Genomic DNA, 14,403 nt, shown 5'->3' on the forward strand with positions numbered 1-14,403 from the left:
ATTTGGCTGAATTAAAACCTGAATTGGCTGAATTAAAACCTGATTTGGCTGAATTAAAACCTGGTTTGGCTGAATTAAAACCTGATTTGGCTGAATTAAAACCTGATTTGGCTGAATTAAAACCTGAATTGAACCACCACTCTGTTCTTCTTCTCTTTGCGTTAGATATCACGTCTATGTTGCTTTCTGTTTGAAAACAGATCACATCATGTCTGTTGTTTTATTTTGTTGTTTTTCCATGATGTCGCTGTGCTGTGCCCCAAATTACACCCCATATTCCCTAAATAATGCACTACTTCTGACCAGGGCTCTGGTCTAATGTAGTATCAAATAGGGAATAGTGTCCCATTTAGGACACAGTCTCTGTCTAAATGCACTGTGATTGCTGTTTTTAATAGTAATTTCATTTCAAGTTATTTTTTTTTTCTTCTTCTTTTTAAATTTATTTTTATTTATATCCTGGACATGCAGGGTTTATAAGCAGCATGAAATTGCTGAAAATACAAAGTGCTCATTTTATTCTGGCATTAACTTAATTGCATGTTTTATCAGCTTATATAGACTAAAACAAACGTTCATTTGAAATGTCATTGCTCAATGTCAAAGCATCATTTGTTTTTATTCAGATTTCTATCATTCTATATGAATCTAATACAGTTAATTCTAATGTCATATCGATAAACAAAAAATGGCGAACAAAATGGTTATCCATGTAGTTTGTTATATAACCGTTTATCACGTCAGTTCTTCTTGAGTTGTTGCTAACCGGTGTTACTCAGATTATGATGGTTCCTGACAGTCACTATAGTGTTGTCTTGCTACAGACACCTGGAAACTGTAGGCTGCTCTGTTCTGCTGCCCCCTAGGGGATGGGAGGTGGAGGTGGAAATGTTCTGTCTATCACAGCACTAACTAATCCATTCCTCACAGCAGCAACAGTAGAGATGCTAGTTAAGATGATTGAAAGAAAGCAGACTAGCAGAACAGTAGTAACTAGTAATAGTAAATTATTATAATAGTATAGCGTAGTATAGTATTACTATTATTATCTGAAGAACAAAATGGGCCGGTGTGTTAGAAATTCCCGGACCGGTTTTGGTCCCAGTCCGTCCCTTTTCTGTCTTCATAAACCCTGCAGTGAGGGATCATTATCATACAGTGCCTTCAGAAAGTATTCATAGTCCCTTGACTTTTTATTTCTCAACAATCTACACACAATACTTCACAATGACAAAGTGAAAACATGTTTTAAGAAAAAAATGTACACATTTATTTACATAAGTTTTCACACCCCTGAGTCAATACATGTTAGAATCACCAGTGATTACAGCTGTGAGTCTTCCTGGGTAAGTCTCTAAGAGTGATTACAGCCGTGAGTCTTTCTGGGTAAGTCTCTAAGAGTTTTCCACACCTGGATTGTACAATATTTGCACATTATTATTTTCTAAATTCTTCAAGATCTGTCAAATTGGTTGTTGATCATCGCTAGACAACCATTTTCAGGTCTTTCCATAGATTTTCAAGCAGATTTAAGTCAAAATTGTAATTGGGCCACTCAGGAACATTCACCGTCTTCTTGGTAAGCAACTCCAGTGTATATTTGGCCTTGTGTTTTAGGTTATTGTCCTGCTGAAAGGTGAATTCATCTACCAGTGTCTGGTGAAAAGCAGACTGAACCAGGGTTTCCTCTAGGATTTTGCCTGTGCTTAGTTCCAATTCCATTTCTTTTTTTATCCTGAAAAAAATCCCCAGCCCTTAACAATTACAAGCATACCCATAACATGATGCAGCTAGTGGTACTCAGTAATGTGTTGTATTGGATTTGCCCCAAACATAACACTTTGTATCAGTGGAGAACCATGACTATAGAACCTAGGCCTTCAGAGGGACCAAAAATCTTCCAATACTTTGTATTAAAAAAAAAAAATATCTAGAAAATAACATAACACACAGCATCACTTAATGTGCCGAGATTTTATCTTCTGTAGTCGGACAGTTCAGGTTTTAGTGGAGGAGCAATACTTTTTGATGACATTATGAATGAATCAAAACAGGTCTGGTTACATGGAAACAGAACAGTCATGGACACGTGACACACGCCATAACACGGTAGCCTAACAACACCACGATCACCAATAGCGACAACAGTAGTGTCACAAAGGTGACAGGCTCGTGGTGCTGAAAGGACAGCAGCTGTAATACCTGTGCACTTCAATGGTCGATGAAGGAGAGCCAGTTTTGGTCAAACACAGACAAAAAGCTGATAGACAGGAGACAGCTGTCACACACAGCATCCGATAATGTTACAGAATAAGCATCCCGTTCACTTTAGTAGCCCACATGAAATCATACCTATACAAAAGTACAACCATTTCATTTCCAAAATGATATGAACAAAATCAGCTATTACTTCCTCATTAAAAATATATTTTTAAATCACCTTCATCACACTAACCGGTGATCTAAAGTTTAAATGCAACTATGTTTCGCAGTCATTTTCAAACAGATCGCAAACAGCAAGCGAGCTGCAAGAAAAAACATTGCCACTCACCAGATGATCAATTATAAACATAGTTTGAAAGTTAATCTTGAAAAGGGTGATGCAAATAAATTAGAAACAACATCCACCTTGAAGTTGATAACAGCTGATGAAGTACAGTGCTACAACACAAGCTAGCTAACATCACACTACTACAACACAAGCTAACTAACATCACACTACTACAACACAAGCTAGTTAACATCACACTACTACAACACAAGCTAACTAACATCACACTACTACAACACAAGCTAACTAACATCACACTACTACAACACAAGCTTGTTAACATCACACTACTACAACACAAGCTAACTAACATCACACTACTACAACACAAGCTAGTTAACATCACACTACTACAACACAAGCTAACTAACATCACACTACTACAACACAAGCTAACTAACATCACACAACTACAACACAAGCTAGTTAACATCACACTACTACAACACAAGCTAGCTAGCATCACACTACTACAACACAAGCTAGCTAACATTGTCACAAAACCACTGCTTGCAACACTGATTATTTTCTCTTGTGCTCTCTCTTCTTCTTCTTTAAAAAAAAAGGTAGACCACAACCTATTATGATGATGCTAGCTTGCTAAAAATATATATAAATATGACATTGATTTTAGAGTTGGCTAATTGGCTTAGTCTCGGAGTGAGGAGCCTATAAAACGTAGCTTCATCAACATATTTTGGGGAATTCTGAAATGTATTGGAATAAATGACCAAACTATAAAACTAAATAGCCAGCTAGTATGAGTAACTGTAGCTAGCTATCGTAAGGTACATGAATAGCTTTAGGTTGGTTGGTTTTTAAGCTCAACTTCAAGATTTCTACCAAGGATGTTGCCTCTACGATCATCACTCTCCCTCACTTGGGCAAGGGACATTTAAGGTACACTCGGATGTGACGATGTAAAACATAATTCAAGGGCTGAGGGTTTAGGGTCAAGGGCTGTCTACTTTGAGTTTGGACTGCAGCCCTAGACACCTCACATTAGTTTTTTACGGTCCCGCCCATTGCAAGTCAAAATATGATTGGTTCGTTCCACTGTCACTCCAAAATTCTGGTCCAATAAAGTTGAATGTATTCCCACTTCTGAAGGCCTAGCCAATGGCTGGCTGAGCTAGCTAGCTTTTTCTACAAAGAGACCCTCAAATAAAACATTTTATTTAACAAGGCAAGTCAGTTAAGAACAAATACTTATATACAATGACGGCCTACCAAAAGACAAAATGCCTCCTGCGTGGACTTGAGCTGGGATTAAAATATAGGACAAAACACACATCACGACAAGAGAGAGACACCACAACACTACATAAAGAGAGACCTAAGACAACAACATAGCAAGGCAGCAACACATGACAACACAGCATGGTAGCAACACAACATGACAACAACATGGTAGAAACACAACATGGCAGCAGCACAAAACATGGTACAAACATTCTTGGGCACAGACAACAGCACAAAGGGCAAGAAGGTAGAGACAACAATACATCACGCAAAGCAGCCACAACTGTCAGTAAGAGTGTCCATGATTGAGTCTTTGAATGAAGAGACGGAGATATAACTGTCCAATTTGAGTGTTTGTTGCAGCTCGTTCCAGTCGCTAGCTGCAGCGAACTGAAAAGAGGAGCGACCCAGGGACATTTAACAGAATGTGACTGGCAGAACGGGTGTTGTATGTGGAGGATGAAGGCTGCAGTAGATATCTCAGATATGGGGGAGTGAGGCCTAAGAGGGTTTTATAAATAAGCATCAACCAGTGGGTCTTGCAACAGGTATACAGAGATGACCAGTTTACAGAGGAGTATAGAGTGCAGTGATGTGTCCTATAAGGAACATTGGTGGCAAATCTGATGGCCGAATGGTAAAGAACATCTAGCCGCTCGAGAGCACCCTTACCTGCCGATCTATAAATTATGTCTCCGTAATCTAGCATGGGTAGGATGGTCATCTGAATCAGTGTTTGGCAGCTAGGGTGAAAGAGGAGAGATTACGATAGAGGAAACCAAGTCTAGATTTAACCTTAGCCTGCAGCTTTGATATGTGCTGAGAGAAGGACAGTCTGTTTGGAATCCTGATTATATCATTTTTTCTATTCAGTCTTCAGACTTCTCTTTCCAACACAAACTGAAGAGACTAAAGGAGAAAATTATTACAATTATAGTATAAAAAAACAAACATTTTAAAATATACATCTTTATACATCAATCCTTAGGCCTTCTCTGAAGGTTCCCCACTGCTTTGTATTCAGGACAAAAAGTTAATTGCTTTTGCAATTTTTTTGCAGTATTACTTTTGTGCCTTGTTGCAAATAGGATGCATGTTTTGGAATATTTTTATTCTGTACAGGCTTCCTTCTTTTCACTCTGTCAATTAGGTTAGTATTTTGGAATAACTACAATGTTGTTGATCCATCCTCAGTTTTCTCCTATCACAGCCATTAAACTCTAACTGTTTTAAAGTCGCCTTTCGCCTCATGATGAAATCCCTGAGCGGTTTCCTTCCTCTCCGGCAACTGAGTTAGGAAGGACGCCTGTATCTTTGTAGTGACTGTAGTGTAATTAATATCTTCACCATGCTCAAAGGGATATTCATTGGCTGCTTTTTATGTTTACCCATATACCAATTGGTGCCCTTCTTTGTGAGGCATTGGAAAATTCTCCCTGGACTTTGTGGTTGAATCTGTGTTTGAAATTCACTGCTCGACTGAAGGACCTTAAAGATAAGTCCCATCCCACAATTTTATGTGTAGGGTACAAAGAAGTAGTCATTTAAAAAATCATTTTAAACACTATTATTGCGCACAAAATGAGTCCATGCACCTTATTGTTAAGTTGTTAAGCACATTTTTACTCCTGAACTTATTTAGCCTTGCCATAACAAAGAGATTGAATACTTATTCACTCAAAATATTTCAGCTTTAATTTTGTATTAACTTGTGAATATTTTCAATTCAGGCTGTTGCACAACAAAATGTGGAAAAAGTCAAGGGGTGTGAATACTTTCTGAAGGGTAACAGGAGCTAATATTCCCATTATGTAAGGTTTCATTGGTTGATTAAAGATTGATTTATTAAACTAATATGCTTGTTAAATCAAATACAAATATCAAACATTTAGTACCCTGTGTCTAATTTGGTTCTGATGACACACATGCACACAAACACTGTCTCTCACACACACACACACACACACACACACACACACTGTCTCACACACACTGTCTCTCACACACACATGCACACAAACACTGTCTCTCACACACACACACACACACACACACTGTCACACACACACACACACACACACACACACTGTCACACACACACACACACACACACACACACTGTCACACACACACACACACACACACACACACACTGTCACACACACACACACACACACACACACACACTGTCACACACACACACACACACACACACACTGTCACACACACACACACACACACACACACTGTCTCTCACACACACAAACAAACCCACACTCTCTCTCTCTCTCTCTCTCTCTCTCTCTCTCTCTCTCTCTCTCTCTCTCTCTCTCTCTCTCTCTCTCTCTCTCTCTCTCTCTCTCTCTCTCTCTCTCTCTCTCACACACACACACACACACACACACACACACACACACACACACAGTTTGATGAATAGCATGAGAGCCAGTGGTTAATACAGTGTTACAGTTTTTCCCAGTTTACACGCTAAAACTGGCCCATGAGGCACAATGAGCCAAACCTGTATCTCATTTAGCAGAACCAGACACCAAATCTGCAATACTACTTGCACATGTTTTGCTTTACACTCAGATTGTAATTCTATAACAAACATTTGGCAAAACACAACACACAATTCTCTACCTTTGGCACAAACCTTCACAACTAAAATCTCTGAAGTGAAAATGCAAAGCAACACTGTTCAACAAGCTGAGATCAATTACCAATTGACCACTTTCACTCTTCACATCGGCAAACACTAATTGCGTAAATGTTCACTTTGATATCAGACCTTTTGGTGTGGATTAAAAAAAAGGCTTCAGGTGAGTACGCCTGTGTTCGGAGAACAATGGAAGCAAACTCAGCAGGGAGAGGTGGAAATTAAGGAAATCAAATCAAATGTTATTTGTCACATGCGGCCCGAATACAACAGGTTTAGACCTTACCGTGAAACGCTTTCTTCCAAGCCTTGAACCAGTAGTACAAGATAAAGCACAGTCTGTAGACTGTAGATTCCAATACATACTGTAAGGGGAAACAAAGCAAATGTTTAATGTATTACTGTACGTATGTAATTGGGAACTATACTATCTTGTAACATATTTATCTTGTATACTGTATTACTGTAGTGTTTGCTGTACTGTAGTGTTTGCTGTACTGTAGTGTTTGCTGTACTGTATGCTATTTAGTTGTTGTAGAACTGAAAGACGACCACCACCTGGTGGTAAAATGCATCTATTTACCAGACGAACAGGAAGCTGCTATTGTGCAAATGATAGTTGAAAATAATGCCATTTTAAGACAGTGAGAAATCCAACAACAGATGATTGAAAACCCCTGCCATCTTCCATAACATCAGAGTGATCTTATTATCTTTTTGGTTCTAGGGGATTTTGGTTCTAGTTTTCTATTTCTATGTTTCTTTTGCTATATGTGGCCAAGTATGGCTTCCAATCAGAGGCAGGTGTCTTTCGTTGTCTCTGATTGGAAGCCATACTTAGGCAGCCTGTTTTTCCTGTGTTTTTGTGGGTGGTTGTCTTCCGTTTAGTTAGTGTACCGTTTTCTGTTGTTGTTAAAAGTGTTATTCTCGTTAAAAATAAAGAAGACGAGCGCTATACCCGCTGCGCCTTGGTCGGTCCTTTACGACGCCTGTGACAACCACAGCCCGCATCCTTAAGAAACACAACCTCTGGATGAATCAAATCTACAGAGTCCCGTTTGAAAGGAATTCCCAAAGAGTGAAGGATAAACGGTACGGAATATGTGGAAGTAATTAATGTACTAGTATTACCCTCTTAAAACATTAGAGACTCATTGATGTTGACAGTGAACTTTACAGCAATTACAGTATTTATTGTCATTTCAGAGATTTCATGGAGTTGGATACAAGTCCCATCCGACAGGAACTCATTTCACGGGTGAGGCTGGATTCAATTTAGCGAAGACGAGGAGGAGAGGAAGGAACGTCATTGGTCAACGTGCCATCATTGAGGTACGTGGCCACATTGGGGGGAAAATGTCACCATATGCGCAGCTATGGGCCACAATGGGGTCCTCCACCGCCATGCCACCCTTGGACCATAGAACACTGCCCATCTCCTTCATTTCCTGAACACCTTACATGACAATCTTTTTTCAGCCAGAGCAGAGTGACGCCAGGTAATCCTGAGCAGCAAATGTGTGTTCTAATGTGGGACAATGTGAGTTTCCATCGGGCTGCTCAGGTCCACAACTGGTTCCGTGACCATCCCAGGTTTACAATTCTCTATCTCCCACCATACTCAATTTCTCAACCCCATTGAGGAGTTGTTTTCAGCATGGCGGTGGAAGGTGTATGATCGCAAACCCCAATGAATGAATGGCTGTTCTCCAGGCAATGGTGGAGGCCTGTGGTGACATTCCAGCAGAGTCCTGTCAGGGGTGGATGCGTCATGCCAGAAGATATTTCTCCCTGCTGTCTGGCCATGGAAAATATCGACTGTGATGTTGATGAAAATCTGTAGCCGGACCAAAACACAAGACATGACTGATTTTGTTTTCGCAACGATAGTATTTGTTTCTTGACTCATGATTTTGATTTGACTGTATTTTAACAGTTTCTTTATCTATTCCGTACAATTGATCTAACATACAACAGTACAAATAGGAATATTAGTACAAATAGGAATATTTTTCTTCCTTTGAATATGCAAAATATATTTACTGTATGTTTGCATTTTTACTTTATGTGTGCTTACAGTATGCTATTTGACATGTATTGAGTCATGTTGAAATATAAAACTAAAATGTTTACATTTGTTTTCCTTTCTTGTTTGAGTAAACGCAAACAATACAGTATAACAACCAAATCGTAGTCTACACTGAAATAGGTTCTGATAGTGTTTTGAATGTGTTAAATTAGTGTGATCTTACTAAGTTAGATTCATTTTGATGTGTGTGTCTCATGTGTAAGCAGAGTTTCATCTTGAGCAGGGAGTACATGATTTTGGTTGCCTGTTTCATTTTGCAAGATGTTTGGGGGAAATTTGGCTAACTGTTTTGTCTTTTGTGTTTTGAGTTACTGAGATGTAGTTTTAGCAAACGTGTGTTTAAGGATTGAGGGATATCATCTGAAATAGTTTGAATACATTTTCTCAATTCTAAGCATAAAAAAACAGATTATCAAAATGGCTCATGTTTGAGTACAACAAAGAATTCACCAAGTCACTTGTTCACTGCATCAAATCACTCTTTCAATTTGGATACATATTCAGTCTAAGTATCTGCTTTAAAAAAAAAAAATATTCACTTTACTTTTTATGATTGTCTTGCTTTTTGTTAAGAATACAATTAACTATCGCTTAATCAAACTGCTCAATCAAACTGCTCAAAACGGATAATTACCGAACAAAAAGTAGGTAGTGCCTAGTTACAGTTTTTCTTGATAACTACATTTTACACAACTCTTAGTACAAAACTCAAAACAGATGTTTCAAAAGTCTTAAGCACATTTTCAGTTGAGTAAAGTACAACACACAAAATCATACAGTTAGTTTTTCACCAAACTTAATCAGTTTGTTTCATCTAGAAATACATGTTTCACATTGCAATGCATGTTCATATGAAGTAATTGCCTTTCACAATTGTGGCGGATGAATCAGAATTAGTTGGGTAATATAGATAATTAAGATGTTTTATTTGCATAATATGCTTATGTGAGATACTTGTCATTAGAATGTATTCCTTTGGATAATGAATGTTGGCAGTTGCACTTTTCCCTTAGCTGTGGCTCAGTCACTTGGGGCCCAGAGAGGGGAGAGGTCAGGCTTGTCTTTCACATGTCCTTGGTGCTATGCAGAATATCAGAAAGGGAAGAGGACAGGATGGAACATTGTCTTCATATGTGAATGTGTCTTTACCTATTCTTAAACCATGTGAAGGGATGGCGTGATTAATGGGGAACCAATTACTTGTCTCCACAATGTCTGCGTGCAAGTCACTCCCTCCTTTGGCATTGGGGGAAGGTGTATGGCAGTGTCTGGAACCATTGTATGTCCTCTCTGATGTTGCACTTATCTTGGGATAGTGTATGACCTAGAGACTCACTCCCCTCAGTGAGCTTGTCCAGGAGTGGGATCAAGAGGGGGTTTACTTGAGATGGGAGTATCTAGAGTTGACAATTGAGTTATGCCATTGGAGGAGTTGGTGTTTTTGTGCTATGAAGTACCAGGAACGAGATAAGAACCTCGTTTTAGGGACCAAACTGAACGATAATTTATAGTGAATAATATCTGGCTACGGGATACTGCTCTCTCATTTATAAAGTTCCTTTGTGAGCTGTTCCTAATATCTGTGGTTTGTTATATTGACTAGGGGGGTGGATCTTTGCTATAAAAGATCTCAGTAGCCATTGTGTTGGGACTTTCAATGGTTCATTAGAAATGGCGCATCATTGAAAGTCAAGTGCTAATGCAAAGCTCTTATTATTAAAGATGTAGTTTAAGTATAACTCTGACTGGTGTGTGAAGTTTGTCTCGCTCCTCATTTGGTAATACAGAAATTAACCACCACACAATGCAATGCTTACATTACTTTTCATATGATTTTGTTGTTATTTGTCAAGAATACAATTCACTATCACTTAATCAAACTGCTCAAAACGGCTAAATACTGAACCAAAAGTATGTAGTGCCTTGTTACAGTTTTCCTTGACACAATGCTCACATTTCTTTTGATATGATTCTCTTCTTTTTTGTTAAAATATGTTTTACTATTACTTAATCTAACTGCTCTTAATTGATGATCACTTCAACTTTTGGTAAACCTGTAGATTTTACATGTAAACTGGTTTTGTCTACTACAGATTTTGAGAACTAAATAATGAAAATGATCACTAGATGACCAAAAGTATGTGGACACCTACAGTTGAAGTCAGAAGTGTACATACACTTAAGTTGGAGTCATTAAAACTAATTTTTCAACCACTCCACAAATGTCTTGTTAACAAACTATAGTTTTGGCAAGTCGGTTAGGACATCTACCTTGTGCATGACACAAGTAATTTTTCCAACAATTGTTTACAGACAGATTATTTCACTTATAAATCTGGTTCATCCTTGGGAGCAATTTCCAAACGCCTGAAGGTACCACGTTCATCTGGACAAACAATAGTACGCAAGTATAAACACCATGGGACCACGCAGCTGTCATACCGCTCAGGAAGGAGACGCGTTCTGTCTCCTAGAGATGAACATACTTTGGTGCGAAAAGTGCAAATCAATCCCAGAACAACAGCAAAGGACCTTGTGAAGATGCTGGAGGAAACAGGTACAAAAGTATCTATATCCACAGTAAAAACGACTCCTATATCGACATAACCTGAAAGGCCGCTCAGCAAGGCAGAAGCCACTGCTCCAAAACCGCCATAAAAAAGCCAGACTACAGTTTGCAACTGCACATGGGGACAAACATTGTACTTTTTGGAGAAATGTCCTCTGGTCTGATGAAACAAAAATAGAACTGTTTAGCCATAATGACCATCGTTATGTTTGGAGGAGAAAGGGGGAGGCTTGCAAGCCGAAGAACACCATCCCAACCGTGAAGCATCATGTTGTGGGGATGCTTTGCTGCAGGAGGGACTGGTGCACTTCACAAAATAGATGGCATCATGAGGTGAGGAAAATTATGTGGATATATTGAAGCAACATCTCAAGACATCAGTCAGGAAGTTAAAGCTTGGTCGCAAATGGGTCTTCCAAATGGACAATGACCCCAAGCATACTTCCAAAGTTGTGGCAAAATGGCTTAAGGACAACAAAGTCAAGGTATTGGAGTGGCCATCACAAAGCCCTGATCTCAATCCTATAGAAAATGTGTGAGCAGAACTGAAAAAGCGTGTGCGAGCAAGGAGGCCTACAAACCTGACTCAGTTACACCAGCTCTGTCAGGAGGAATGGGCCAAAATTCACCCAACTTATTGTGGGAAGCTTGTGGAAGGCTACCTGAAACGTTGGACCCAAGTTAAACAATTTAAAGGCAATGCTACCAAATACTAATTGAGTGTATGTAAACTTCTGACCCACTGGGAATGTGATGAAAGAAATAAAAGATTAAATAAATCATTCTCTCTACTATTATTCTGACATTTCACTTCTTAAAATAAAGTGGTGATCCTACCTGACCTAAAACAGGGATTTTTTACTAGTATTAAATGTCAGGAATTGTGAAAAACTGAGGTTAAATGTATTTGGCTAAGGTGTATGTAAACTTCTGACTTCAACTGTATTTGTCCATCATCTCATTCCAAAATCATGGTCATTAATATGGAGTTGGTCCCCCCCTTTGTTGCTATAACAGCCTCCACTCTTCTGGGAAGGCTTTTCACTAGATTAAAAAATATATATATATATTTAACCTTTATTTAACTAGGCAAGTCAGTTAAGAACAAGTTCTTATTTACAATGACGGCCTATCCCAGCCAAACCCGGGAAACGCTGGGCCAATTGTGCGCCGCTCTACCCCATCTCCCCACAGGTGTGATTATTACCTCTGAGGGTTTAGAGCTTGAGGTGGTCACCTCATACAAGTACTTGGGAGTATGGCTAGATGGTACACTGTCCTTCTCTCAGCACATATCAAAGCTGCAGGATAAAGTTAAATCTAGACTTGGTTTCCTCTGTCGTAATCGCTCCTCTTTCACCCCAGCTGCCAAACTAACCCTGATTCAGATGACCATCCTACCCATGCTAGATTACAGAGACATAATTTATAGATCGGCAGGTAAGGGTGCTCTCGAGCGGCTAGATGTTCTTTACCAATCGGATTTGTCACCAATGCTCCTTATAGGACACATCACTGCACTCTATACTCCTCACTCATCCCTATCTGGGATATCTACTGCAGCCCTCATCCTCCACATACAACACCCGTTCTGCCCGTCACATTCTGTTAAATGTCCCTGGGTCGCTCCTCTTTTCAGTTCACTGCAGCTAGCGACTGGAACGAGCTGCAACAAACACTCAAACTGGACAGTTATATCTCAATCTCTTCATTCAAAGACTCAATCATGGACACTCTTACTGACAGTTGTGGCTGCTTTGTGTGATGTATTGTTGTCTCTACCTTCTTGCCCTTTGTGCTGTTGTCTGTGCCCAATAATGTTTGTACCATGTTTTGTGCTGCTACCATGTTGTGCTGCTGCCATGTTGTGTTGCAACCATGCTGTGTTGTCATGTGTTGCTGCCTTGCTATGTTGTCTTAGGTCTCTCTTTATGTAGTGTAGTGTTGTCTCTCTCTTGTCGTGATGTGTGTTTTGTCCTATATTTATATTTAAATATGTATTTTTTTAATTCCAGGGCCCCGTCCCCGCAGGAAGCCTTTTGCCATTTGGTAGGCCGTCATTGTAAATAAGAATTTGTTCTTAAGTGACTTGCCTAGTTAAATAAATGTTAAATAAAATATATTCAAATACCAATCACATCAAAGCTGTGATACAGCTTTGATGTTGGAACATTGCTGCAGGGACTTGCTTCCATTCAGCAACAAGAGCATTAGTGAGGTCGGGCACTGATGTTGGGTGATTAGGCCTGGCTCGCAGTGGGAGTTCCAATTCATCCCAAAGGTGTTCGATGGGGTTGAGGTCAGGGCTCTCTGGTCTATTTCTGTATAGACCTCACTTTGTGCACAGTGAAATTGTCATGCTGAAACAGGAAATGGCCTTCCCCAAACTGTTGCCACAAAGTTGGAAGCACAGAATCGTCTAGAATGTCATTCTATGCTGTAGTGTTAAGATTTCCCTTCACTGGAACTAAGGGGCCTGAACCATGAAAAACAGCCCCAGACCATTATTCCTCGTCCACCAAACTTTACAGTTGGCACTATGCATTCTCCAAACCCAGATTCGTCTGTCGGACTGCCAGATGGTGAAGTGTAACCGATGTGAAATGGCTAGTTAGTTAGCGGTGGTGCGCGCTAATAGCGTTTTAATCAGTGACGTCACTCGCTCTGAGACTTGAAGTAGGGTTTCCCCTTGCGTTGCAAGGGGAAATGGGTAATGGGTAATGGGAAATGGGTGGCGTGATGGGTAACGATGCTTCGTGGGGTGTCAGTTGTTGATGTGTGCAAGGGTCCCTGGTTTGAGCCCGGGTTGGGGCGAAGAGAGGGACGGAACCTACACTGTTACAGAAGCGTAATTCAGAGTCCAATGGTGGCGAGCTTTACACCACTCCAGCCGACATTTGGCATTGCGCATGGTGATCTTAGGCTTGTGTACGGCTGCTCGGCCATGGAAACCCATTTCATGAAGCTCCAGACTAACAGTTCTTGTGCTGACATTGATTCTAGAGGCAGTTTGGAACTCGGTAGTGAGTGTTGCAACTGAGAACAGACCATTTTTATGCGTTACAAGCTTTAGCACTCAGCGGTCTAAGGCACTGCATCTCAGTACAAGAGGTGACACTACAGTCCCTGGTTCGAATCCAGGCTGAATCACATCCGGCCGTGATTGGAAGTCCCATAGGGAGGCACACAATTGGCCCGGGTTTGGCCCGGGGTAGGCTGTCATTGTAATTAAGAAATTGTTCTTAACTGACATGCCTGGTTAATAAACAAAGTGACAACAATCCACACATTTT

Source organism: Salmo salar, chromosome 15, assembly GCF_965601325.2.
Source record: "Salmo salar chromosome 15, fSalSal1, whole genome shotgun sequence".
In the NCBI taxonomy this organism is placed as follows: domain Eukaryota; kingdom Metazoa; phylum Chordata; class Actinopteri; order Salmoniformes; family Salmonidae; genus Salmo; species Salmo salar.